This window comes from Pinus tabuliformis, chromosome 3_2 (genome assembly GCF_031772625.1).
Source record: "Pinus tabuliformis cultivar Carrire ecotype Pingquan chromosome 3_2, CPIR1, whole genome shotgun sequence".
In the NCBI taxonomy this organism is placed as follows: domain Eukaryota; kingdom Viridiplantae; phylum Streptophyta; class Pinopsida; order Pinales; family Pinaceae; genus Pinus; species Pinus tabuliformis.
In genome coordinates, this window is record NC_142302.1 from 678,077,052 (window position 1) to 678,104,422 (window position 27,371).

General features: G+C 37.3%; 1 protein-coding gene across 4 annotated transcripts in view; it reads right to left on the reverse strand.

The window, feature by feature from the left end:
- The window catches only part of LOC149182459 (uncharacterized), a 328,907-nt gene extending 303,357 nt beyond the window's left edge, over positions 1–25,550 (reverse strand). For 2 of the 4 annotated variants that reach the window (XM_089416851.1, XM_089416853.1), the window contains exon 1: positions 25,292–25,547. The gene's annotated coding sequence lies outside the window, so the exon portion shown is untranslated. Of the gene's footprint in view, positions 1–25,291 lie in introns of all 4 variants that reach the window. The other 2 variants (XM_089416850.1, XM_089416852.1) reach the window with 2 other exon arrangements.
- Positions 25,551–27,371: the final 1,821 nt, after the last annotated feature.

Sequence of the window (27,371 nt, forward strand, 5' to 3'; positions counted from 1 at the left end):
AATTCTAGTTAAAAGAGATTCATATCTTGAGTTGACACAAATAGCTAGACATATCAAAAATTGGCACTTAAGATATGCCACTTCAAGGTGTATATTAGATGTTGTTGGTTTAGGTAGGTATGTGCTAGTTACAAGGGATCTCATTTTGATTGATTGAAACATGCTATTGAATTATTCTGCAACATAAAGATGGGAAATTAACTTGGTTTAAGATTGATGGTATTGAGGACTTGCCTTTTGTGCCATTTTATATTTTTGAAACTACTTCCATTAAACTCCACAAGCATTATGAGTGACCTAAATAAATTGGGTATAATAAGCTATTAAGCAATTTGTTTTCATGGGCAAAGCGATCCTTGAAAGGAAACCCATTAATGACCAACACTTTTGTTTGGTTACGCTGCCACTAGAGGATAGTAGTCCTCCATCAAAATTACCCAGGATTTGCATTTGATCCCAATATCCAGTGACGATTGTTTTTCTGCACATATACTATCATGTTACATGCCCTTCCCCAAAACAATAAATGAAAATCTTGGTCATGTATCACAATCTTGGCAGAACCAATGATGGACTTATTCTTTCGCTTTGCAACACCATTCTAATGAGGTTTGTATGGGATTGACAACTCCCTCTTGGTCCTTGTATCCTTGCAGAAATCCTTGAAGATATTGGAGGTACACTGACCCCCATTATCTAACCTCAAGACCTTGATCCTCTTCTTTGTTTGGTTCTCCACCTAGACCTTGAACTCCTATAACAAACTATAGACCTCATCATTGGTCTTGATAAAGAAGATCCAAGTTTTCTTGGAAAATTTATCAATGAACATCACATAATATAGTACTCCCCACACTAATGCCACTGACATTGGTCTGCACACATTTATATGAATGAGAAGGATCCCCTTGGGCCTACTATCACTACTTGGGAAAGCAACCTTAGCATTCTTGCCAAGTGCACACCATCTGCACACGCCCTACCGCTTAAAACTAAAATCTAGGAGACCAGTGACAATCTCCCTCAATATTGGCAATGCTATATAATGCGAGTGCCCCATCCTCCTGTGCCATAGCTCACACATGCTGTCATTTTCAAGTATCAAGACCTGAATAGGCTTACCCTTAAAATTGTATAAATTTCCCTCTTTAACGCATATGATTATTGCTATGACAAGACTACAATCATTTACACAAATGAGCACTTGCCCATTTCTAAACATGACTACAAGCCCTGTATACATGCACAAACATTAGATGCACTCACTCAGGATCCCTTTGGGCCAACTTCAGGTTCGTTCTCATCAACTCTTAGCGGAGACTAACCACCATATACCAAAATCTGATGGGATCTGTCAGGTGTGTCACCTTCAAGAACTAGAGATGGAGAAAAACCTCATTTTTAGGTACCCCCTATTTTACGAGATCGATCAGAGAGCACTACCACTACCTCTATAGAGATTTAGGATGATCCCTCTCTATCTTTTTCCAGTATCCTAACCAATGATGCCTAGCCCTCTTCATTAAGGATATTTTCAGACACAGATCTTAGATCCTACATACCCCACCTCACTTGGGGATGATTCGAATGTTCACATCATACTTTCATGTTGATCCAGTGGATCGAAGAAATAAGCGACAAGCTGAGATCTAAACTATTTTAGATAGTAGAACAATGAGACCTTTGGTCTCCCCTTAGTCGCCCTTTGGGAGGCCAACCAGTAGTATCCTTAAGACTGTTGAGGAGGTGTCAAACGCATCAATTCAGTCTTAGATCTAGAAGACTCTAATAGCGAGCTAGTGCCACTCTCGCCCCCCTCACTGTTAGCTATCAGACTCGAGCATTCTTTCCATCATCGACCTCCAGCGCTGGACTTATTCACTTAGTCGTTTACATCATCAGGGGCCTTTGATCCGGTCATATAGATCTTTATGAGGTTGTCTTATTGTTGTATCCTTCTTTACTTCATTTTATCCTAGATTTAGCTTTGGCATTTTCTAGGAGTTGCATTTGCACTCCCACATTGTACTCGTACTAGATGTGTCATTTAGTCTTGTTATCAAACCTTTTAGCAAGGCTGCTAAGATCCTGGCAGTCTTGCTAGATTGGCACAAATAGGGCAAGGACCGATTGTTACCTTGGCCAAGCCCCTGCTATATAGGCCCAACTCCTCCCAGCCAAGGGAGACTCCCCTAAATATTCCCAAACACTCTAGTACATTATCAGTGCCTTATATGGAGTCAATAGGGTGAAGGTGTTTTATATTTGTGTGTTGTCCTGCTGATAAAACAATGCAGATTTCGCACAACAAATTTTTAGTAGCCAAATCACTAAAGATATGCAGTGTAACCTATGGATTTTGGTCTATGAAATTTATCCTGACCAATCATGGAGTTATTTCTCTATTTATATACACGATTTAAGATTTATGAGTAAAAATAGCTTGTTGTCCTATGGGACAGAATGTGAAACTTATGTAAAAACACAGGGGCAGCAAGTTGATTCGTTATTACAGCCAACCACAATGTGCAAGACACCTCTAGGGAAGTCACCCTAAAGTGAGGGAAGGCTAGAGGGTACTTTCAAGGCTTTAGGACCTCCCCTCTATTAAATTTTTCACTGAAAATCTAGATGGAAATTGCCCTTTCAGATTTCTGGTTATATTTATTTACGCATATATTTTTCAGAGTTTAAATAGTCAATTTTTATAGCTAGAATATAACGGAAATTTAGCTGTTTTACAAGATAATAACCGTAGATGATTATAGAGCTGACAATAGTAAGTCCTAGCTCAAGATGCTTACCTATAGTCCTTGAGAACTTACATTGGATGGTTGTAGAATGCAAGTCCAGCAAGGAAAAAACCTCTCCACCTATAGATCTGTAGCCAATTGACTAGATACAAGTGTAAAAATATGGGAAATGAAACTTGTATCTAAGTGGGAGCTTAGATCCTACAAATTTGACACTTCTTCCCACTAAATAACTTGTTGAAATGATCTAACAATAATAACCAGCAAGAAAAATCCTAGCCTAAGGCAGAAAAATAAAAGAGAATTTAAATATTTTTAGAGATTTTTTGGTCGTTGGAATACTTGTGCCTTGAGAACTCACTTCTTGTTGGATGTGAAGTCAAAGCCCTTCTAAGTCACTAGGCCCAACTTGTTTCAAGGAAGTGGGTTTGGTCCCAGAGGAATTCGTTCCCACTATTCCTTAATTTACCTTGCAAAAATTTTGACCCTCCTTAGGAGTGGCCTATCTTTGGCATCTTTGACCTATATTTTCTTTGTCTGGCAAAATACAAAATCCTTGGAATAATGAAGTCTTCCTTCGAAGTAGTCCAAAACCTTTGGATCAATTCACCTGCAAGCAAGATCAAACAAGTAGAAGAAACCCTAGTCACTTGTCTTCATGTAGCATATTAGCTCCTTGATGGCAAAGATTATTAGCCTTCAGATAGATCTACTTATATGCAGAAATAAATTAGATTTTTTATAAATTATGCCCAATAACCATAACCATAACAAGAAAAATAACAAAGACAAAAATCATCCCACAATTGTAAAGAATTACAAGAGTTTGCAAAAAAGAGCTCTTTATTTGTGATAACACTTGTCTCAAATGATCAACAACAATTACAATGGAGGAGAGTCTAGCCTTTTATGGAAAAAATTCTAATGGCTAGTTGACTTCTCATCATTAAAATATTGTCAGTCTTCCACAATCTGGGATTTAGCAATTTTTTATTTTCTTAAAATAATACAAAAGAGCATGAATTTCCCTAAGGAGGTCGAATTTGTCCACATAGCCCAAAATAACTCATGATTTCCCTCAAGCCCCGAGGGTTAGCTCAATTGGTCGAGTTCCCGTTGCTAAGTATCTCACCAATTGGGAGGTCACAGGGCAAATTCTCCTCGACGCCCTCGGGGTTAGGCTCTGCTAGTTTGGTTGTCAGGATGTGATCCCTTCAGGTCGATCTGCCCAGATTTTCCATGGAAAAAAAAATCACGATTTCCCTTTGAAAATGGTCTTCAATGGTCAAAAAGTGAAGCAGTACCAAGATTCCACCAACATCTATCCCTCAACATCTAGCATTTTTGGTCCATGAGTGAGTCAATTTTCCCACATAAAAGAGTGTGAGTTGACCAAAAGAAAAAAATTGTGTCCCTTTAGAAAAAATTAGTTGTAACAACTAGTAATTAGGTCCATCTTCCAACTTCTCGGTCCAATTGGATTACAACGGCTAGTAGACTTTTCTCAAGCGGCTAGATTTGACCCAACAATTATTTTTGGACTTTGACTTGGCATTGAATATTCCCTTAGCAATTCAACTTGGGCCACACCGATATATCTCCAATGCTTTAGCCCTCCTAGAAAAAACAGAACTTGGGATTTGCTCAACATGTCCTAATCTGTACTGGGTTTGTCTCTGTTTCCTCATATCTGCTAGGAAATTACCACATCATCATTTTGACTACCATGTTGTATTGCCCCTTTGCCTAATCTCCAACATTGTTGTTGATATCAAAATTTTGAGACCTGTTTTCTTCATCTCATCGAATTGATCAATTTTGACATAATGCACATATGATTTTGCCTAACGCTCTGCCTAAGAATCCCCTGTAAACATTTCTTGTATTGTTGACCAAGTTTGACCGGACTATATCTAGCCACCAAATGCTTTGATTAAAAAAATCCACGTGACATGGAATCCTCTAGTCATGCTTTATAATTTGTGCTTGGGTTGACTTTTTGACCACCTGGACCATTTTGCATTGGGGAATGTGAAATGCCTTGGGAAACATGAAAGTTGACAAATGAGACTAATGTGTTGTCAGAGTTGTAATGAACAATACTACACCAAGGCCAAGGTCATCTATAGACTATAGACACGAAACCATGCAAAACAACATAGGTGCACCTTGATGCAAGCTAGATTGGCCCATACACTAGTGATCACCCCTACAAAGACAAGGCTCCCATAGAACCATGAGTCATCATGAGAAACATCCCAAGGTCCTCCAATCCGATAAGGGATAAGATCACCAAGATGAGGCTCTCAAGGGACGAAGCATGGTTCGTCCAATCATAATAAATACATACTCAAAAGACAAGACACAAGGTTTGGGATGCCTAATACATGGCCTCAAGTGATTTTTTACAAGGCTTTGACTTGTGACCTTGGGATTACAATGGTGATGAATGATATGCTTGAAAAATCTATGTACCCCCACTAATAGAGGGGTAACAAGTCCCATTGACTTACTTTTGTGGTCATTCATTGGACATTAATAAAATTATCTTATCTTATCTTATTTATCCTCCATCATTGAGACTGAGAGCAAGTTCTTTTTCAATCTTGGAACATACAACACATCCTTGGCTTCCAGCAATCATCTTAACTCAATTTGGAACAAGATAGTTCCCTCTCCCTTCACTCCACACTTGGCATCATCACCAAGCTCCACATGAATCCTTGAGTCTTTCTCTATTAGACTGCTAAACTTTCATGCTTCTGTTATATGGTGTGATGCACCATTGTCTAAGTACCACACATTCCTAGTAATGGTGCTAGTAGAAAGACAAGAGAGTAATGAGAAGTTTGCAAACTTTGTTGATGTTGTTATCTGTTGCAACTTCCCCTTCCCCTTCTTCATCTATGGACACTATGATGCACAATTCTTATTGACATATAATAGTTGTGGTCGGTATTTAAGTCAACAAAATCAAAAGGAATTAAATGGATATTTTATTCTTCATGTAGACTCCAAACTAGACCGGTCGGCCCCACCAAGAGAATGGGTTTGACCCTTGGTAAAAATTCACTTGATAAGTCACATATAAATTCACAAAGAGACCTCATTTGGTATCATCAACTCGACTTCTCTCAAGCAAATCTAATCTTATGTTCACACGTGTGAAGGAGGAAGAAATTTGAAGTTTGACCAATGTTGACTTTGATTATTTCTAGGCTACTTTGACTGGCTATTGGACCGAATCTCTTGGGATCTTTGAGTAAATAGTTGACCAAATTTATGGGCAAAGAATTGGACGTTGACTGAACTATTTAACTAGTGTTGACTACAGGTCACTTGTGGAAGTTTGATCGATTTTTCTAAGGAGTTGCAGGGCTGAAATTCGGCGTCCTTGATCGCAGTTGACCAGGAGCACCAAAGGCCGAAATTCAACATGTTGACCAATTTTGACCTGTTGAACAAAAGTTTGACTTTCTCTCTCCTTTGACCAGATTTGACTTGGAAAGTGGTATGGTTAATTTGACTATATTTGATTGGAAATTTAGATGTACAAATTGATTGAATTGGACAATTTCTCCCAAAAAAAAGGTTGTTGGGTTTTTCCCCTAGTTTGGGGTTTTCTCAGGGTAAATTGTGTCTCTTCTGCATCTTTATTTTACCATGATCTATACTTCCCTACTGTATTTATGGTTGAAATTTTTTGAAGTGTAATGGCACAATAATCTGAAATGTGCTAAGAAGATAAATTGTACCATTAGAAGTAATTATCTGGCAAAAAATTGTGTTTGTCTTAATTACACCTAAAAATCAACATGGTATCAGAGCTTTGGTAAAGGAAAGGGCATTGAGATCACTCTTGAAGATACCTACTTCTGCAATTTGATTGGTGCACCAGATCCTTGACCAATGGGCTCCTCTATCAAACTTGAACATGAGCTAGAAGGGGAATCAAGGCTTAGAAGATTAAAATAGATCTTATTCTCGAAAAAAATGATGTAATATATGAAAGATAAGGCTTTTGAGCCTCAAAATAATGAGGAAAAGATTCAACACAAGATAATGGAAATCAAGGCCAAAAGGATTCTTATCGAATTCATAAAATACCACTTGATTCCTTTTGTTTCAAAAATGAAGACTTCAAAGCAAGTTTATGATGTTGAGAAATCAATGTCAATGAAGATTAGCGTTGAATCCTCTTACTTGATAATTACTTGTGAGTATTTGTTGGCTTTTATTACTTTATTATGTATTCTTCATCAAGCAATTACAAAAACATAAAATGCATAAAGATCACAAGAAACAAAGAACACAAGATGTAGACTCCAAGCCAAGGCAAAACCCCACAAGGGAAAACCCAAACAACTTCTCTTCTTATAGAATCAAATCAAAGTGAGACATCCAAGACCCAAGACCAATCCCTCCACAAGGAACCAAATCAACCCTCCTTAGATCTCCTCCAACCAAACAAAGTCAACAAGAATCACAGTTGGCCAAACCTCTTCAAGACAGAAATTTCAGACCTGCAACTTTGAAGAGTTGCCCCAGTACTTTCACAGAGTTGCCCTAGTACCTTCACAGAACAGAGTTACCCTAGCACCTTCGCAGAAAAAAAATGTTGGCCAGTTACTCGCAAAGTAACCCCAAAAACTTCGCACGTATAGACAAAAACAAGCAAAAATTTGAATTCTTCTTCCTTCCTTGGATTTCTCTCTCTTCCTTGGCCTTCGCATCTTTTCTTCTTTCTTGTTCAGAGATCGAACTTGTGTGTGGGAGTGAACAAATGAGGTCGAAGTCTCTTCCTTTTATAGCGATCTAGGGGGTCGAATTGGGCCTCTTCAAGCCCAACTTGACAAGGCAAGGCTGACTTGGTCTTGTGGGACAAAATGACTCTTTTTGACTCAAAATAATATTTTTCCTTTTGTTACAAATTGTCCAAATGGGACTTTGACACATGACAAAATTTCTTCTTGACTCAATAAACCCTAGAAGCATGAAGAACATGCTTTGACTAGAAAAAAAATAATAATAATAATAATAAATTTACTTGTCTTCTTTTTGTTTTTACATGAGATATATATTGATACAAGTACAAAAATAATTATGAAGATCGAGCCTAGTTACAATTTTCAACATATGATACCCTAGTAGGGTTATATATAGTCAACAATGTTGAGCAAAAAATAACCTTAAGAAATAAGCTATGGGGTATTCGAATGCACAAATCATATTTTGTGGCCTCCTACTCCATGAATATGGCCATTGGAAAAGAGTTTGATGATTCAGAACTTGTGACTATAACTCTAAATGGTTTACCAAAATCATGGGTTTCTTTTGCTTCTAGCATCCTTAAAATAACATTTAATCAATTGTGGATCTCCTATTCAAGAGGAGTCTAGGTTGTTGCCAAAAAGAATAATTAAAAGACCTCAGAATGATGAGTTCCAAAGAAAGTCTGGTAAATTCCAACATAAAAATTCAAACAATCTTGCTCTTAAGAAGAAGGATATTCAATGTTACCTTTGCCAAATGTTTGGTCACTATAATGACAAGTGTCTTGAACAGAAGAAAAATAGAAAAAGGAAAGGCAAGAAGATTACTTCAACAATGGATATTAATCCACAACAGAAGAAGTCTAAGTATGATAGAATATATAATGATGAAAAATGATGATATGCTTGAGTAAGTTTGGAACCTGAAGAAGCTAAGAGCATAACACTCATGTTCAAGATGAATCCTTAATCATACAAACAAGTGATGCTTTGGAAATGATGAAGAAGGAAAAGCTGATTTTTAAAAATAAAAAGAGCTTACATTGAAGTGACTATTAAGGCACACTGATGATTTGAATTTAAAAGAATTCATGTTTCATTTTATCATGGTAATCATGCACAGGGACAAAATTTCAAGAGCCAAGCTCCTCATCAATTTTGGAAACTGAATTTTTCTTGCAAAACTTAGTCACTTAAAGTTGTCCATATAAGGGGCAAAATTATTGTTGTTGGCACAATAATTTTGAGGAGGACAAAGAGCAATCAGCTTTGTACTTGTGTACTAAAGGAAGTTGCTCATGCCACTTGAAGATTACTCGTGTATTGGTCGTTCATTTATTTGTTTATTGGATGCTCACGTGTGGAAGTTGGCTCATTTGTCCTCTTATAAGATACCATACAAGTCTATGGAATATCTTTTCCTCCCTCAAAGACTCTGACTTTCATAAAATATTAAAGATTTGTATCTATGACTCGACCTACTCCTTTGTTAGTTAAAGGATATTGTTTCCTTACAATAAGATAGAGTACAAGCCTTTCATTAATCCTAATATACCTACCTCAATTGGTATTGGATTGAACATTCTAGATTGATTGGTTGACTTTAACAAGAAAAATTTACACATGACGGATTTGATGTGTTTTTTGGATTATGGATAAGGCCTAAAGAAAGAATAAGGCTTGCCTAGGAGGATGGATCAAGTATGTTCTGTTCTTTTATACCAAGATAGTATGAAGTATTGAATTTCAAACTTGTTGGAGATATCTTTGCTTGGTCTTTCAAGATTATAGATTGAGGGTATTTGGTAGTCATAGGGTATGTAAACACTAGTAATCCAAAAGGGGCTTGGATAAGAAAGCCCCAGAATAAAATTAAACAACCTTAATGTGTTCCCTGAAAGACAAAAACCTAGCTCATGCAAGAAGGAAAGTAACTAATAATGAAGACAAGGATGATAAGTTTGCAAATGGATGATGGCAAGGATCAAGAGGGATTGTTACAACTTTGTGACAATCAAAGTTGTATGAAGCTTTCTGAGAACCCAATTTTCCATGACAGGTCAAAGCATATCGAGATCAAGTACCACTACATATGGAGAATTATTCAAAAAGGAGCGGTAAGGCTCAAACACATCTTTACTAATGAGCAAGTTGTTGATATTCTTACAAAGCCTTTGCCCGAGATAAAGTTCATTTACTTCAGGGATAGGCTTGGAGTGGTTGAAAATCCCTCCCTTGGTGAAAGGGAATGTTAATGTTATAGCATCTAGGGGCCTGGATTGCTCCCTTAGGTCATGGGGTTTGACCGGGAAACCATTGTTTATGGTTGGGGAGATTGGCTCTATAAGCATCAAACCCTAGATTGCTCCCTTGGACATGGGGTTTGACCTAGAAGCCATGGAGTTTGGCAAGGGAGTTTGGCTCAATAAGCATAGAAGCCTAGATTGCTCCTTTGGTCATGGAGTTTGACCTGGAAGCCATGGAATTTGGCTTGGGAGATTGGCTCAATAAGCATCAAGGCCTAGATTGTTCCCCTTGTCATGGATTTTTAACCATATTGCCATAGGGTTTGGCTAGTGTGTTGAGCTTGTGCCTCATAGCATCAGGCATGTATTTACCATTCATGACATGTGACGAGATGTGGGAATCGTAAATGGGCCCTGGGTTCACCTTGGGCCAGATGGGGTTTGTGACATGCCTCCAAGTGATGACTTGTTGAGTTGGTGACCCTAGGACTAGTGGGTGGCTAGTTCCTCTATCAGATGTTGATGCAGGGATACTTTTAATCTTTCAAATATTTTCTTGGAATGGATAAATTTCATTCATCATAGTACATCTATGGAAGTCAAGGAGAAAAACCTCCCTAGCTAAGAGGGAGTGTTGAAATTTAGTAGTTGCAACCGGTATTTAATGTTGATTTGGGGTAGCATCGGATGTGCTATAGCCACGAAAATTGGTGGAGAGGCTAAGGAACATTAAAATAATTAATGTTCAAATTCGAAACAGTTTGGGAGATATTAAAATAATTAATATTTTTAATGGAGTCCTAAATTTGACTTGGAAAGTGGTATGGTTAATTTGACTATATTTGACTGGAAATTTAGATGTACAAATTGATTGAATTGGACAATTTCTCCTAAGAAAAGGTTGTTGGGTTTTTCCCCTGGTTTGGGGTTTTCCCAGGGTAAATTTTGTGTCTCTTGTGCATCTTTATTTTACTGTGATCTCTACTACCCTACTATATTTATGGTTGAAATTTTCTAAAGTGTAATTGCTTAATGATCTGAAATGTGCTAAGAAGATAAATTGTATCATTCAAAGTAATTTTCTGGCAGAAAATTGTGCACGTCTTAATTGCGCCTAAAAATCAATATTCTTATGGCAAATGAAACACTTGAGCTTGCTCAAGTATTTCTCCTTCCCTGGAGGAGAGGTTTCCCCTCTGTTGGCCTTTGTTTTTACGCTTGGAACCCTTCCCTTTGCCTTTCTTGGCCCGACTGGCCAAGGCCAAGTTCTCCTCTCCATCTCCCTACCTATTGGATTTAGACTCCTCTCAAACCTCTTCGTAGATGCAATCATCCCAAGGTATCTCCCAATTGGGAAGTTTCTCTTGAGAGTAGACTCCCTTCACAAATGGTTCCCATGGCTTGGTGAAACCATTCAGTGCCACATTTATAAGTTCTACGTCCTCCACTTTCTCCCCAATAGCTACAAATTGATCACATATGTTGGTGATCCTTATAAAGTAGTTGGTAACATTATCAAACCTTAACATCTGAATGAATCTCAGTTTCTTCCTCAAGATCATCTCCAAGTTCATGTTGTCACTCCACAACAAATTCACCAAAGATTTGAACATCTCTCTAGCTTCCCGCTTTTCTACCAAGTGATGGAGCAAATGATCCTTCACGACATCCATTATCACTCTCTGGGCTTGTTCATTTTAGATAACAATGGTATGTTCTATGCTAAAGAGCAAGTTTACTTCAATTTTCTTATAGCCCAATATCAATTTCCAGATTAGCAATCACATCAACATGATAGTAAAATGCAAATAGAACATAAACAATAACAGTAGAAGACAAGCCAAGACAAGAGGATGCAAGATATGGCGACAGCCAGGGACAAACCCCAATGTGGGGAAACCCTTTGATCAATCCTTCTTATTATTCTTTAAAAGTTCAGCAGAGAGAAAGAGTACAATATGAAATATCCACTTGCCCAATCAATGTGAAATTTGACCAGTCAAATAGCAACCACAAAAAGCCCTAACCAAAAAGTCAATGTTGGTCAACAAGGCATATTTTGACCTCCAAAACAGCTCGGTCAAACTCAGTCAACTCGGCCTCCAACAACAAATCAAATCAGCCCAAAAACAATCTGAAAATATTCAATCAAACCTGGTCAACGAAAGTCAACGCTACAGTCAAACCCTTATGCAGTCAACGTTGGTCAAACAGTACGGTCTACCTCGATTTCTGTGCCCATAAATGTGGCCTTCCCAAACAGAGATATCCCTCACAAAAATGCAGTCAAACAGGTCAACATTTCTCAAAACCCTTCTTGCAACTTTGGTCAACGCATGAACAGAAAAGAACTGTCCTTCTTCGCACGTGTGGAGAGTTGCCTTAGAAATCCATACCCAATCATGAAAGGAGAGAGAGATATGTGAGTGAAGTGAAGTGTCTAAATCAGGAGGAGGCTCCTTCTATTTATATGCAATGTTGTGGGGTAGAGGGTCTAAATTAGATGGTTGGCTGACCTTGACAATTTGTCCATAATAGAAATAAATTCATAATTCCATTTGTACATGTCAAAATGAGATGATCTTTAGATCAATCTTACGCCTCTCGGAAAGAGGAATCCAATAAAAATATCAGCTGCCTCCTTAATTGAACCATGTAAGAAGGCAGTCTTGACATCCATTTGATGTAGATTCCATCCTTGCGAAGCAGCAAGGGCTATAATTGAACGGATGGTGGTATATCGGGCAATAGGTGCAAATATCTCATTGTAGTCCACACCTTCCTTTTGAGAGAAGCCTCGAGCAACAAATCTAGCCTTGAACTTTTCAGCACTTCCATTAGCTCCGTGCTGGATCTTGTAGAGCCATTTCGAGGTGACAACGGATTTGTCCTTAGGTCTGGGGACCACATCCCAGACATCATTCTTCACAATCAACTCATACTCTTCATTCATAGAATCCTTCCAAACTTGGTGCTTTACAGCTTCTTCGATTGTGCAAGGCTCAGATTGAACAATGGTGCTCATTGCATTTAAGTACCCTTGGTACCTATTCGACTTCTTATTTTCACGAAATGTTCCCCTAGGTGTAACATGTCTCTCAACATCTTCGAGAGTTTCCCTAAGCCATGAGGATCTCCTTTTTGAGGAGGAGGGCTCATGATGGGGTTGATCAATGGGATCCGTTGGTCCTTTAGCATCAGGGATTGGCTCATCCTGTGGTTCTCCCTGCTTTCCTGAATTTGCTTCTTTGTTCTTCCTTGGAATAGGAAGGTTACTAATCTTTCCAAGGGCAGCATCTTCATCGAAGGTGACATCATGACTTATCTCCACTTCTCTTTGACCAGGCACATAGATTCTATATGCCTTAGAAGTTTCACTGTAGCCCACAAATGTTCCTTTCTTCCCAGAAGCATCCAATTTGCTTCTCTTTTCTTTCGGCACATGAAAATATACAGGGCTACCAAAAATTCTAAAGTGAGAAACATCAGGTTTCTTACCGGTGAAAACTTCTTCGGGAGTTTTGGAGTCCAACGCTTGATGAGGGCATCTATTTTGAACATACACGGCAGTGTTTGCAGCTTCGGCCCATAAGAACTTCGAAAGGCTTTGATCATGAAGCATGGCACGAGTGGCTTCTATGATAGAATGATTCTTCCTTTCAGCAACACCATTTTGCTCAAGAGTATATGCAGTAGTAGTCTCCCTCTTAATGCCAGCTTCTCTACAATAGTTATTGAACTCACTTGATTCATATTCAGCTCCATTATTAATCCTCAATATTTTAATCTTCTTCCCTGTTTGATTTTCGACCAAGGCTTTGAAATAACGGAACCATGAGAATACTTCGTCCTTCTTCTTCAAGAAATATATCCAAGTCTTGCGAGAGAAATCATCCATAAAGATAGCATAATATAAATATCCTCCCAAAGAGTTCACGGGCATCATACCAGATAGATCAGAATGAACCAATTGCAATATGTCAGTAATCTTGCTATCACTGGAGGGGAATGGTCCCCTTGTATGCTTTCCTTCGGCACACCCTTGACAAACACCTTCATGTTCTACTTTAAATTCGGGCATACCTGTCACCATCTTCCTCACATCGGGTAGAGCCTTATAATGTAGATGGTCAAACTTCTGGTGCCATAATTCGGATTGAAGAGATGTGTTGCAAGACATAGCTCCCAATGGACTTCCTCAAACTTGATATAGGCTATCAACCTTGAATCCAAGTGTAAATGCATATTTGAAATTTTTATTCCACACACGTACCTTTCCATCGACGAATGCTACCTTGAATCCTTTGTCCTCCATCGGCCGAGATAAATACCAAGTTCTTCTTTAGATCGGGTACATATAGTACTTCTTGTAAATGAATGGTGTTACCTTGATTCAATTGAAGAGTAACATTCCCAACTCCCTTCACAGGATAGGTGGCATTGTCTCCAAGGATAATTTCCAAATTTGTATCCTTTTCAATCATATTTGAAAGATATTCCTTATACCCAGTGAAGTGACTTGAGGCACCACTATCAATCAATCAATTTCCCAAGGTGTCCGGAGGAGGTGCAATAGAGAGGGTAGATATAAGATAAAATTTGTTTTGTTTGTTATCAACAACATTAGATTCATCATACCTGGAGTTTCTTGATCTCTTGGGAGGGCGACCATTTCCATGTTGAGTAGCGAGAGCATTCTTTTTTCCTCTGTTGTTGAATCTGCCATTCCTTTGATTGTTGTTGCCCCTGAAATTGTTGTTGTTGTGGTTGTCATCATCATGAGGTGTATCCCTTCTATTAGGACACTCCCTAGCATAGTGGCCAAACTTGTTGCAAATGAAGCATCTTCCCTTCCTTCCATTCTTGAAACCCGATCTTCCTTGACATTGCTTGTTTGAACCTGCATTGTTCTTCTTTTTAGCATGAGTGGAGAATGCAATAGGATCATTCCTATTTGAAGGCATATCTAGTTCCATCATCCTTGTTTCTTCTTGAGAACATTTGGTCTGCAATTCTTCAAGACCTAGAATCCTCTCATTGTTAAGAATAGTAGTGTTGAACACGTGCCATTCACAAGGGAGTCCTCCAAGGGCAATGAGAGTAAGCTCCCTATCAGCAATAGCTTCTCCAATCGAAAGAAGATCATTTTTTAATCTCAGTAATCCTCATGAAGTAGGATTGAATGTCTTCACCTCTTCCCTTATTTATGTCCTTCAACTTGTTTTTGAGAAAAAGAACTTGGTTTGCATTGCTAGCTTTTAACATGCCATCCAACCTGTCATATATCTCCTTTGATGTGTTCAAATCGGAGACATAAGCAACTAAATGCTTATGAATAGAATCCCTGATGATCTTCTTTGCTTTGACTTCACCCTTCTTGTACTTTGTCTTAGCAGCAGCTGATGCATTAGAAAGAGGTTCCGAAATATTTCCCTACACATAGTCCATAACATCTTGCTCTTCTAAAGTCAAATCAAGAGACATCTTGCATGCATGATAATTAGACTTATCATGAAGTTTGTCATCAGATTTGAAGTAGGATGTAGAGGCCATTGACTCTTGTCCAACAAATCCCAGTGATTGCTCTTCTTAGTGATTTCTCTTTTCACTCTTGCTTGGGCTTCGTCTTCACCTCAACTCTGATACCATGTTAATTTTAGATAAGAATGGTATGTTCTATGCTTAAGAGCAATTTTACTTCAATTTTCTTATAGCCCAATATCAATTTCAAAATTAGCAATCACATCAACATGACAGTAAAATGCAGATAGAACATAAACAATAACAGCACAAGACAAGCCAAGACAAGAGGACACAAGATATGGCGCTAGCCAGGGACAAACCCCAATGTGGGGAAACCCTTTGATCAATCCTTCTTATTATTCGTCAAAAGTTCAGGAGAGAGAAAGAGTACAATATGAAATATTCACTTGCCAAATCAAAGTGAAATCAGACTAGTCAAACAACAACCATAGAAAGCCCTAACCAGAACGTCAATGCTGGTCAACAAGACAGATTTTGACCTCCAAAATAGATCGGTCAAACTCGGTCAACTAGGCCTCCAACAGCAAATCAAATCAGCGCAAAAACAATCTAAAATATTCAATCAAACCTGGTCAACGAAAGTCAACGCTGCAATCAAACACTTCTGCAGTCAATGCTAGTCAAATAGTACGATCTGCCTCGATTTCTGTGCCCATAAATGTGGCCTGCCCAAACAGAGATATCCCTCACAAAAACGCAATCAAACAGGTCAACATTGCTGGTCAACACTGGTCAAAACCCTTCCTGCAACTTCGGTCAACGCTAGAACAAAATAGAATTGTCCTTCGTACGTGTGGAAAGTTGCCTCAGAAATCCATACCCAATCATGAAAGGAGAGAGAGATATGTGAGTGAAGTGAAGTGTCTAAATGAGGAGGAGGCTCCTTCTATTTATATGCAACGTTGTGGGCTTGAGGGTCTAAATTAGATGGCTGGCCGACCTTGACAATTTGTCCATAATAGAAATAAATTCATAATTCCATTTGTACATGTCAGAATGAGATGATCTTTAGATCAATCCTACACCTCTCAGAGGAACCCAATAAAAATATCAGCTGCCTCATATGAGCTGTCCAAGGTGGAGTTTGGCCCTAGTTGCCAAATTTAACAGGGCTCTAATGTCCTCCTTTTCATGAGCGCCTTCAGTGTTGCATCTATCAATTTCGGAACAACCTTCTCTGCAATCTCCTAGAGGACATGCTCCTTCAAAAGCAAGGTTACCCTCGCCTTCTAGGATAGAAAGTTAGAGACTCCATCAATCATGTCTTCAAACCAGAGACTTCTTGTTACCATTTCTAGATCTAATAAAAATATATCACCTACCTATTCCTTCAAGCACCCACAAGAGTAAAAATATTGTTGGTTTATAGATCTGCTAAGATCTCCTTGCAAATCTAATAAATCTGTTGGAAACTGTTGTGGATTTGTGCTTGATCCTTTAAACACCCACAAAAGCAAAAGAAGAACAAAAAAAAAATATTGTTGCCAAACTACTTGACTAGTATGGTCTCCCTCTCTCCCTCCAAAGTGTGCACCCTCCACCAATCTCATTATTGGTTGATCTATTGGGAAAACTTGAAATTGGCCTCCCTCTCAAAGTGAAAGCTCTGAGACCATGTTAAATTTTCTTAACCCCAACAAACAGGCAAAATATTTCCTAGTAATTTCTTGTTGTAAATTAAATTAAACTGAAGATTACTGAATAAACTGCACAGTTAGGATTTTAACAGTAAATAAAATAGAAAAATCAATAGAAGCAAAATGATCCAATTTCACACATGCACACAAAAGTTTTGTCCTTCAAATCTGTTGTTCATTGAATAAATTATCATCATAAAAAGGTTCCCTTAGTAGGAAAATGTCTCTGAGAGCAATACTAGAAAATTACAACAATTTTGAACCCAGCTTATTAGCCCCTAAAGAAACCCCAATCTGCACTTTGCTTACCATACAACTCTTGTATGGCATGTACCACCATACGGCTATGCTACTGAAAACTCCATGTGCCATGTGCAACCCATTATTGTACCAATGTTGTTGTACCTACGCCAGATGTTCTGTGTACAACCCACATTGTGATGTACCTATGCATACGACCTTTCCAACTGCCTGCTATTGCTGCAGCCCTGCAATTTTGGAGCTCAGAAAATCAGTATGACCTTCTTTTGTGCTATTCAGCCTCCACATAACTTTCTAGATTTTCATTTCTCGTTGCTACCATTTCCTTTCTCCCTTAGCCTGAACATTGGATCAAGATACTTTATCACCCTTGCTGTGTTCTCCTTGAATCATTGTCTTTCATGACTCAATCATTCAATGCCTCTTATGTGTTTCTCCTTCACCTAGCCTTGCTTTTATAATTTTGAGTTATTGAGCAAATCCATAACGCTGATCTCTAAAGTGATTGATGGTTGAGATTAGATATCACCTCACTTTTCTTATAAAACATTTTACTTTAATAAACCATTTAATTAAAGCAATTTTCTAAGGTTAAAGGTCTTGGATGAATTCTACACATCTAGACACTTAGACCTATGTGAAAATTCTTGTCTGATCCTACAATTATCAACAATCACAACATGTGATTTATAGTATTTGGAAAAATCACCAGAGATGTATTCACCACCTCCATCAGTTCTAAGGACCCTTACTTTTCTACCTGATCAACCTTCTACTGCAGTTTCAGACTCCTTGCAGCATGGATCTCATTTGTTTTTAATAAATAGATCCAACAGTCTCCAAAAAATCTGTTGAAATGTGGCAACAAGAATATTCCAATTTAATTTGTCCTTGAATTAAATTGTGAATTAAAATCGAATTTAGTCTTAACAGCTACTTGGAAATAATTAATTAAGTTATTTTGACTTAATTAGTTGGAGAAATTCAAGTTAAAAGTCTTTTTGAAGTCATGCAAGAGTTATCCCTTAAATTAAGGAGATAAGATTGAGTTATATTTGAGTTGTAATTAGTTAACTCAGTTTACTGAGTTAAGTCCAGTTAAATTAGTTCCAAACTGTTTGAGGAACTAATGGTGAGTTAAGAGTCAGTTGATGCATGCATGCACTCAACTAGTGTACTCCAGTTACTGAAGATTCCCTCATCAGAAACTCATGCATTTCTATTCTGAGAAAGACCCAGTTAAGTTAAATGTCAAGGACAGTGTAGTATCAGTTGCATGTGTTTTCCTATAAAGAAAACTCATGCATGCAGAAGGAATAATTCCTTGAGGATTGCACAATTCTGACAGTGTGTGAGATCAGGAGATCATCCACTGGGTAGAAGAGGTTTTCCACTTGGTTGAAGGAGAATCATCCCAGAGGAACAACGCAAGGAAATAGGAGCTTGGAGGGTAGAGAGGAAGGCTTGAGAGAAGCCAAGATTTCCTATGAGCATCTGTGAGGATTGTACTGAGAGCTGGCTAGCTGTGAGAGCTAAGGCTTTGCATAATTCCTATGTATTTCCACCTTGTATGATAATACAGATAGTGGGGTTTTTAGCTGAGGCTTTCCCCAAAGTGTTTTCATGTGGATTGTGCATTGATTCTTCTTCTTCTGGTTATATTTTTCAGCTCGATCTTTAAACTTCTGCAAATTGATAGTAGAAGTAGGTTATAGTATTTTGCTTTGGTTATATTGCATTATCGAGTTAACCTACAGTCAGATTTTCTACATGGTCTCAAAGGAGCGAGATTTGTACAAAATTTCTACATGGTATCGGAGCGAGATTTGTAGAGAATTTGCAGAATTTCTACATGTTATTGGAGCCAAGTTTATCGGAGCTGTGAACAGTATACTAAGAAGAGAATTCGAAGTTTGAAGTTCGGGGTTGCAGGTGCAAATCGAATTCTTATCATACTTCAAGGTTGGCCAATGGCGTTCTATGGCTTGAGACTCGAGTATGCCTTGGAAGGTAGCTCGAATTACATAGCATGGAAAGATATAATGGAGGTTGTAAGAGAAGACAATGGCTTGAAGGATTTCATTGATCAAGAAATCCCAAAGCCAGCTTCAACTAATGCATAAGAGTTGGCTAAGTGGAAAAAGTGTGTGGCGAAGGCGAGACCGATCATCCTTAACGGAGTTCGAGACCATATTGTCTCGAGTCTCCATGGGAAGGATACTCCATTTTAAATGTGGAAGACATTGAAGGACCTCTACCAGAACAATAGCGACCAGAGGAAATTGGCGCTCAAGGATAAGTTTCGAAGAATCAAGATGGAGAAGGGCGATACTATTTCCACATATTTGAACAAGCTCACCACTTGTAGAGATGAGCTTGGTAGTGTGGGAATAACTACTGCCGATGATGATATGGTGAGCCTCGCTCTCCTTGGCCCTCCAAAGAGTTGGAATAGCTACCAGGACTCTGTGAATGGAAGGGAGAAACTGTCGGATTAGGAACGACTATGGTCGGATCTTATGCAGGAGGAGATCAGGAGGAGCACACGAGATGGTTCTTCATCCAAGGATGATGATGAAGAAAATCTGGCCTTAGCAAGTAAGGCAAGGAAAGGGAAGGGGAAGGCTTCCCATTCCAAATCGAATTCTTCTCATGGAGGGAAGAAGGGTGACAAGTCTAAAGTGAGATGCTTTAATTGTCACAAGATGGGACATTATGCAACTAATTGTCCATCGAAGAAGTCCAAGAAGGGATCCTCGAAAGGATCGAAAGGTGAGGCATTAGCCTCTCAGTTCGAAATGGACTTTACCCTCATCGCATGCATGGTGTCATCGATGATGGGTTGTGTTTGGTATCTTGACAGTGGAGCCTCATTCCACATGACCGACGATAAAAGTTTATTCAGTACCTTGGAGGAGAAAGACCTCAAGATGCACGTAGAGATGGGTGACGACAGAAGTTATAATGTTTCAGGAGTGGGCACGGTTGCTTTTCAGAGGGAGCATGGACCTCCTATCACCTTGACAGATGTGAAGTATGTGCATGGACTGAAGAAGAACTTAGTATCGGTCGCGATGTTGGAGGACAAAGGCTACGATGTTGTCTTCAATAAAGGAAAGGTGTTCCTAAGACACATAGCCACGGGTCAGACCAAGAGGATAAGGATTCGGGTGAAGAATCTCTATAAACTAGAGGTAGATGATTGTGCAGCATTGAGTACGAAAGCAGAATTGGTGCAAAGCCAAGACATTGGCGAGTTATGGCACAGGCGGTTGGTCCATTTGCATCATGGGGCTTTGAAGATAATGTAGCAGATATCTACAGGACTTCCCAAAGGTAAACTTGAGTAAGTTGACACATGCAAAGGTTGTACCTTGGGAAAGTACACCAAGTCTTCCTTTCATGATCGAGACAGTCGAGCAGAGGCTATCTTAGAGCAAGTTCATACAGATGTGTGTGGACCATTCTTGACGGCATCCACAACGAAGCAAAGGTATTTTGTGATTTTCATTGATGACTATTCTCGTAAATGCTAGATTTATTTCATGTAGAAGAAGGACCAAACTTTCACAAAGTTTTGTGAGTTCAAAGCTTTGGTCGAGAAAGAGTAAGGGAAGAAGATCAAGGCCTTGAGAAGCGACAACGGTGGATAATATGTCTCTCAAGAGTTTAAGGAATTTTGTGCAACGGAAGGAATTAAACAAGAGTTGACAGCACCTCATAACCCACAGTAGAATGGCGTGGCCGAGAGGAAGAACATAACTATTGTAGGGGCAGCACGGGCGATGCTGCATGACCAAGGCCTACCACTTCACTTGTGGGCTGCGGCATGCAACACAGCGGTTTATTTGCAGAATAGAAGCCCGCATTGCATACTTGGGATGAAGACACCAGAGGAAGATTTCTCCAGTAAGAGACCAGATGTGGGTCACTTCAGGATCTTTGACTCATCGGTATATTGCCATGTGACAAAGGATGCACGGAAGAAGATTGAGCCGATAGCAGAGTTGGGGATACTTGTGGGGTACACTGATACACCTCATAACTATCGGGTGTACTTGCCTACCAGTCGAAGGACAGTGGTTCGCAAAGATCTCAAGTTTGATGAGCAGAAGGCCATGCGAGTTTCCGTTGAGAGGGAGCTCCAACTACAGGTTATAGAGGAACTGTTGGTTCCTAAGGAGGAGGAGCCTCAGACTGATGCGGAGCAACCACATGCAGAGGTTCCAGGAGTGGAGACATCCACTCAAGCAGAGTCTTCCAGAGATGGACGGAAGCGCACAAGAGAAGCTGACAGATTGTTGGAGGATGCGAGAGAGAATGTGGGAGCACCATTTTCTCAGTGTAGACAGAGGAGGTCACCTGAGAGGTACACTAGATACATGGCCCTTGTTGGGGAATGTGTTGAGACCGAGCCATCTTCCTTTGAGGAAGTAGTGCAGCAGCCGATTTGGGTTGATGCTATGGTGGAGGAGTATGACTCCATAGTTCGTAACAGTGTTTGGGACGTGGTTCCGAGACCGAAGAACAAGTCAGTTGTGAGTTCTCGTTGGCTTTACAAGGTAAAGCAAGCTGTTGATGATGGGAGGATCATGTTGTTGTAGTATATTTCGACAGAGGAGCAAGATGTTGACATTTTGACAAAGGCATTGTCAAAATGTAAATTCGAGTTCCATAAAGACAGGATCGGGGTGGCAGATAATCCCTTTCTTGTTGAGAGGGAGTGTTGAAATGTGACAACAAGAATATTCCAATTTAATTTGTCCTTGAATTAAATTGTGAATTAAAATCGAATTTAATCTTAACAGCTACTTGGAAATAATTAATTAAGTTATTTTGACTTAATTAGTTGGAGAAATTCAAGTTAGAAGTTTTTATGAAGTCATGCAAGAGTTATCCCTTAAATTAAGGAGATAAGCCTTAAATTAAGGAGATAAGATTGAGTTATATTTGAGTTGTAATTAGTTAACTCAGTTTACTGAGTTAAGTCCAGTTAAATTAGTTCCAAATTGTTTGAGGAACTAATGGTGAGTTAACAGTCAGTTGATGCATGCATGCACTCAACTAGTGTACTCTAGTTAACTGAAGATTCCCTCATCAGAAACTCATGCATGTCTATTCTAAGAAAGACTCAGTTAAGTTAAATATCAAGGATAGTGTACTATCAGTTTCATGTGTTTTCCTATAAAGAAAACTCATGTATGTAGAAGGAAAAATTCCTTGAGGATTGCGCAGTTCTGACAGTGTGTGAGATCAGGAGATCATCCACTGGGTAGAAGAGGTTTTCCACTTGGTTGAAGGAGAATCATCCCAGAGGAACAGCACAAGGAAATAGGAGCTTGGAGGGCAGAGAGGAAGGCTTGAGAGAAGCCAGGATTTCCTGTGAGCATCTGTGAGGATTGTACTGAGAGCTGGCTAGCTGTGAGAGCTAAGGCTTTGTATAATTCCTATGTATTTTCACCTTGTATGATAATACAGATAGTGAGGTTTTTAGCTGAGGCTTTCCCCAAAGTATTTTCATGTGTATTGTGCATTGATTCTTCTTCTTCTGGTTATATTGTTCAACTCGATCTTTAAGCTTCTGCAAATTGATAGTAGAAGTAGGTTATAGTATTTTGCTTTGGTTATATTGCATTATCGGGTTAACCTACAGTCAGATTTTCTACATGGTCTCAGAGGAGCGAGATTTGTAGAGAATTTCTACATGGTATCAGAGCGAGATTTGTAGAGAATTTACAAAATTTCTACAAAATCATAAAAAATGATTAAGAAATACCTAGCTCCACTAAGTGCTTGCATTCACATTAGTGCACACATGATTGCATTCACATCAGTGCACATGTGATTGTGAACAAGATCCAATATTCCCAGTTCTCTCCTTGCTATCCCTTTGGACACTGGTCCCTGTGTTGCTTACTTGCACGACATCCTTCACAAACCACACCATCTTACTTTATTTATGGCAACCCTCTAACCATTTGTTTCTAATACAAAAGGTAGAGATATTGAAGCTTAAGGTGGCCATAACTTTAATGTTATAACATATCAGAGTCATTTTGTCCAACACCTCCATGCCTCTTGAATGACTAGAATTGCAACCAAATTATAAACCATCCACTGCTACTCTTGCCACAACTTTATTGTTAGTATTGTCTAATGTTTCACATTCCTTGTCATCAAAAGTTACCTAAAAAAATATTGTTTAGTAATACTCTGAACAGAAATTTAATTTTTTTTAACACCTGGGGCATACCAAACATTTTTTATACTCCTAATCTGGTGATCTAACGTTCTCAATGCAATGCTACCTTCGCCTTTTATATGGTAAGTAGCTTCAATGACAATTGACAATGTATTTAAATCATCATCCATGTCCACCAACTCTTTACACGTAGTGATATGTTAGGTTACACCCAAATCCAACCACAAAATATCATTATTGACATGAGATGTACTTATTTGTGCAAAAGACAAATAAGTAGTCATTTTCATCCTAAGCTCCCAACTGCCCACTAACTAAGTTAGTTGTCTGAGGTTTATTCTTTGGACCACCATGCTTTTGACCCTTGTAATTTGAACTTTGACGATTATGCGAACAGTCCTTTTTAAAATGTCCAAATTTTACACAAACAAATTAAATTTTTGAATCTGAGTCACAGTTACCTTTGACTTCTTCTATTTCATATTCTACTCCAGGTTTCCCTTGACCACGAAAGCTCTATCGAATTTTCTTTCCTCTTTACACATGTCAAAGTCTTAATGCATTAACAATCCAAAGAGCTCTTTAAGCATCAATTGTGCCAATTTCCCAGATAATTTCCATAAGGCTTCAAAAGGTTTTTCGGAAGAAGATAAGGCTCTTGGTATAAGAGTTACCCAATTCATCATTCACCAATTTAATATTGTTCGCTAATTCTTCTACTTTAGTTCCCTCCATTTTCGTGGCATAGATTAAATCTTTAAATACATTTTATAATGAACCAAATGACAATTTAAAAAATATTTTCAACTTTTTTGCACACAAGTTTTGTTTCTTTCATATTTCACATCAATTTTGTATCGTTTACATTTTGATGATGTTTTACCAAAAAATCAATGAGTGACCAGATATCAAAGTTCTGTTTCAGGTACTCAAATCTGTTTTTTCTTGGAATGCACTCAAGGATGTATGTACAGAATGTAATTTTGAATAATTTTAGAAATGAAAATTAGGGTGTTTTTTCTTGAATGCAATCAAGTATGTATGTACAGAACGCAATTTTGGATCATTTTAGAAATGAATGAAAATTAGGGTTTTTCTGAAAGAAAAAGACATTCAAAGTTCTGTTTCTGGCATCATGATCTGTTGTGAGTTTGGCTTCCATGTAATTCACTTATTCTTCATTAAGACAATCCAGGAAATATTGTTCTTCATTAAGACAATCCAAGGCGCGTGGTTTTTAGTACTCAATTGCTGAGATTGAGAGTAAAGTTAAAATATTGTCTTGACCTTTTTCTTTTCTTTTTTTAAATTATGAGTTACGAGTAGCCTTTGTTTTCCGCTTAATTCTCAGTTTATGTTGTTTTGAATTCTGGACAAATCCTATTATGTGATCTCGCTACTGCCCTCTACCCTCTGTTTGATCGATGTTCACTGCACTTTCGAACATTGCTTTAATTTAACAATATGATCTGAAATTCACACCGATCCTACTCTCCAAACAAAAATTGACTTCAACCAGACTGATAACTTACAAAAGAAAAATTCAATACGTGTGGATCCGATGGATACTTACATAGTTTCTCAGAAACAGAATATCCTTCAAACTATATAAAAAAGTAGTGCTGCTATTTGAACGCAATAAAGATTACCTTTCTCACAGCCAAATTCAGATGCTTTGTTAATTTACCAATATGATATGAAATTCACACCGATCCTACTCTCCAGAAAGAAATTGATTTCAACCAAACTGATAACTTACAAAAGAAAAATTCAATACTTCTAGAACCGATGGATAATTACATAGTTTCTCAAAAACATAATTTTCTTCATATTATATAAAATCGTAGTGCTGCTATTTGAATGCAATAAATATTACCTTTCTCACGGCCAAATTCAGATGCTTCGTTCACCAGACTGCGTGGGTTAAGGTCACTTCTTCACTGTAAAAACGAAGAATGGACAGATTTCTCCCGTCTCTTCCTTGCGAGATCCTGGACTTCCTTCTTCATACCATCTCCATCCTCAAATGGCAGCACAATAATAATCTTTACCGACTTACATTTTCCTCTGCACATAAATGTAATGGGTAGGTTCATCTAAAAATCTTTGGGTCGCTGTCCATATCCGAGGATTCCGCCTTTTCGGAAAGACGAACCTCTTATTATATTAATTAATCTTCCTTCAACGACAAAGTAATCTTTCATTTATTATATTAATTTAATCTTTAAAAAAAAAAAAAAAGCAATCTCCCGATCTCACATTTATTATATTAATTAATTAATAATTAAAAAATAATAACATGTTTATTATATTAATTATTATTTAATTAAAAAGCAATTTTAATCATTGATTTCTTTTATAAAATTTTAAATATCAAATTCAAAGGAAAATATAATCTTGTAAGACCATCGACGACCAATGTTTTTAACTCGGGATTTAAAATCATAGATCTTTCCGATAAAGTAAAATCTTGGACAAGAGGATCAAAGTCCTCTCTAATTATCACGAAATTATAAAAGTTCACAAAAAAAAAAGTCGAATATATGAAAAAGCAATTTGTTCCCTAGGTTATTTTTAGTAACGTCAAAATAATTTATTTATTTTCTTTATTTCTTTCTATATTTCATTATAAAAAAGTTTTTCTTTTTTCCCAAAATATTATGAAAATTTTATTAAAATATTAGAATATTTTAGATAGTAATTTTTGGGAAAATATAATTTTAAATTTTAAGAAAAAAACCAAAACAATATTAATTATTATAAATTATAAAATTAGATTTATATTAGTTTTTCTAATTTTGGAGTGTAGTTGGATTGGCCGTTCTATAAATTTGAAATTCTAGAAATAATAGAGATTATAGAGGTAGCCGAGTGGTCAAGAGAAAAACAAACTCCTAACAAAGTTAAAGTAATTTTAGCCGTACTCCAACACTACCACTTTTTTTTTAAATGTTATTTTGTTTATATATATTATATATATAACTAATTATATAAAACACTATGAAAAATAATAAAGATATAAGAATAAATTTAAATATTTAATTTTATAATTATATTTTTATATAATTTAAATTTAAATTACATTTTTGTGTGTTTGGGGTAGTTTAATTGATAATGGTTGTGGAAATAAAATATTATTGAACCAGAAATCTTGGGTTTAAATCTTGTGCTATTCTCAATTAAATCATGTATCCTCCAACTAGAATAAAAAATTAGACATAATGAAAATATAATCTTACTAAACTTACAAATATATATATATAGATATTACATTTTTATTTTTAATATATTAAATTATTTATTTCAGATCATATTGTTAAATTAAAGCAATGTTCGAAAGTGCAATGTTCGAAAGTGCAGTGAACATCGATCAAACAAAGAGTAAAGTGCAGTGGCGAGATCACATAATAGGATTTGTCTAGAATTCAAAACAACATAAATTGAGAATCTTAGATAGTACTACCATAATCTTTCACACTCACTAATAAATAACCAAATTAAATTTATGTTTATCCTCTTTATGTTATTTTATTGTTAGAAATTTTAACTAATATTTTTTATTATGAAAAAGTTAATAAAAAATACATTATAACTTATATATATTCATTGTTAAAGTTAAATTAAATCATTAAAATATAAAATATATTATTTTTATTATTTATTTAAATATATTTATTATAAAATTAATATTAAATTTCAAAATCAAATACACCATAAACACACTAAAACACCTATTATTATAATCAAATCTTAAATATCTAAATACCTATCATAGAAACACAATATATTTACTTAAAAGAAAAATCACCTTCTTATTTAAACTTTAAATTTTTATATTTAAATCATATCATTGTTTAAATATTTATTTTCTACCTTTATATCTAAATTGTATTAGAACTTCCCTAATGGGGTGTCGATTTTGGAGATATGCTCGATGTGTGGGCAATGAAAGGTCG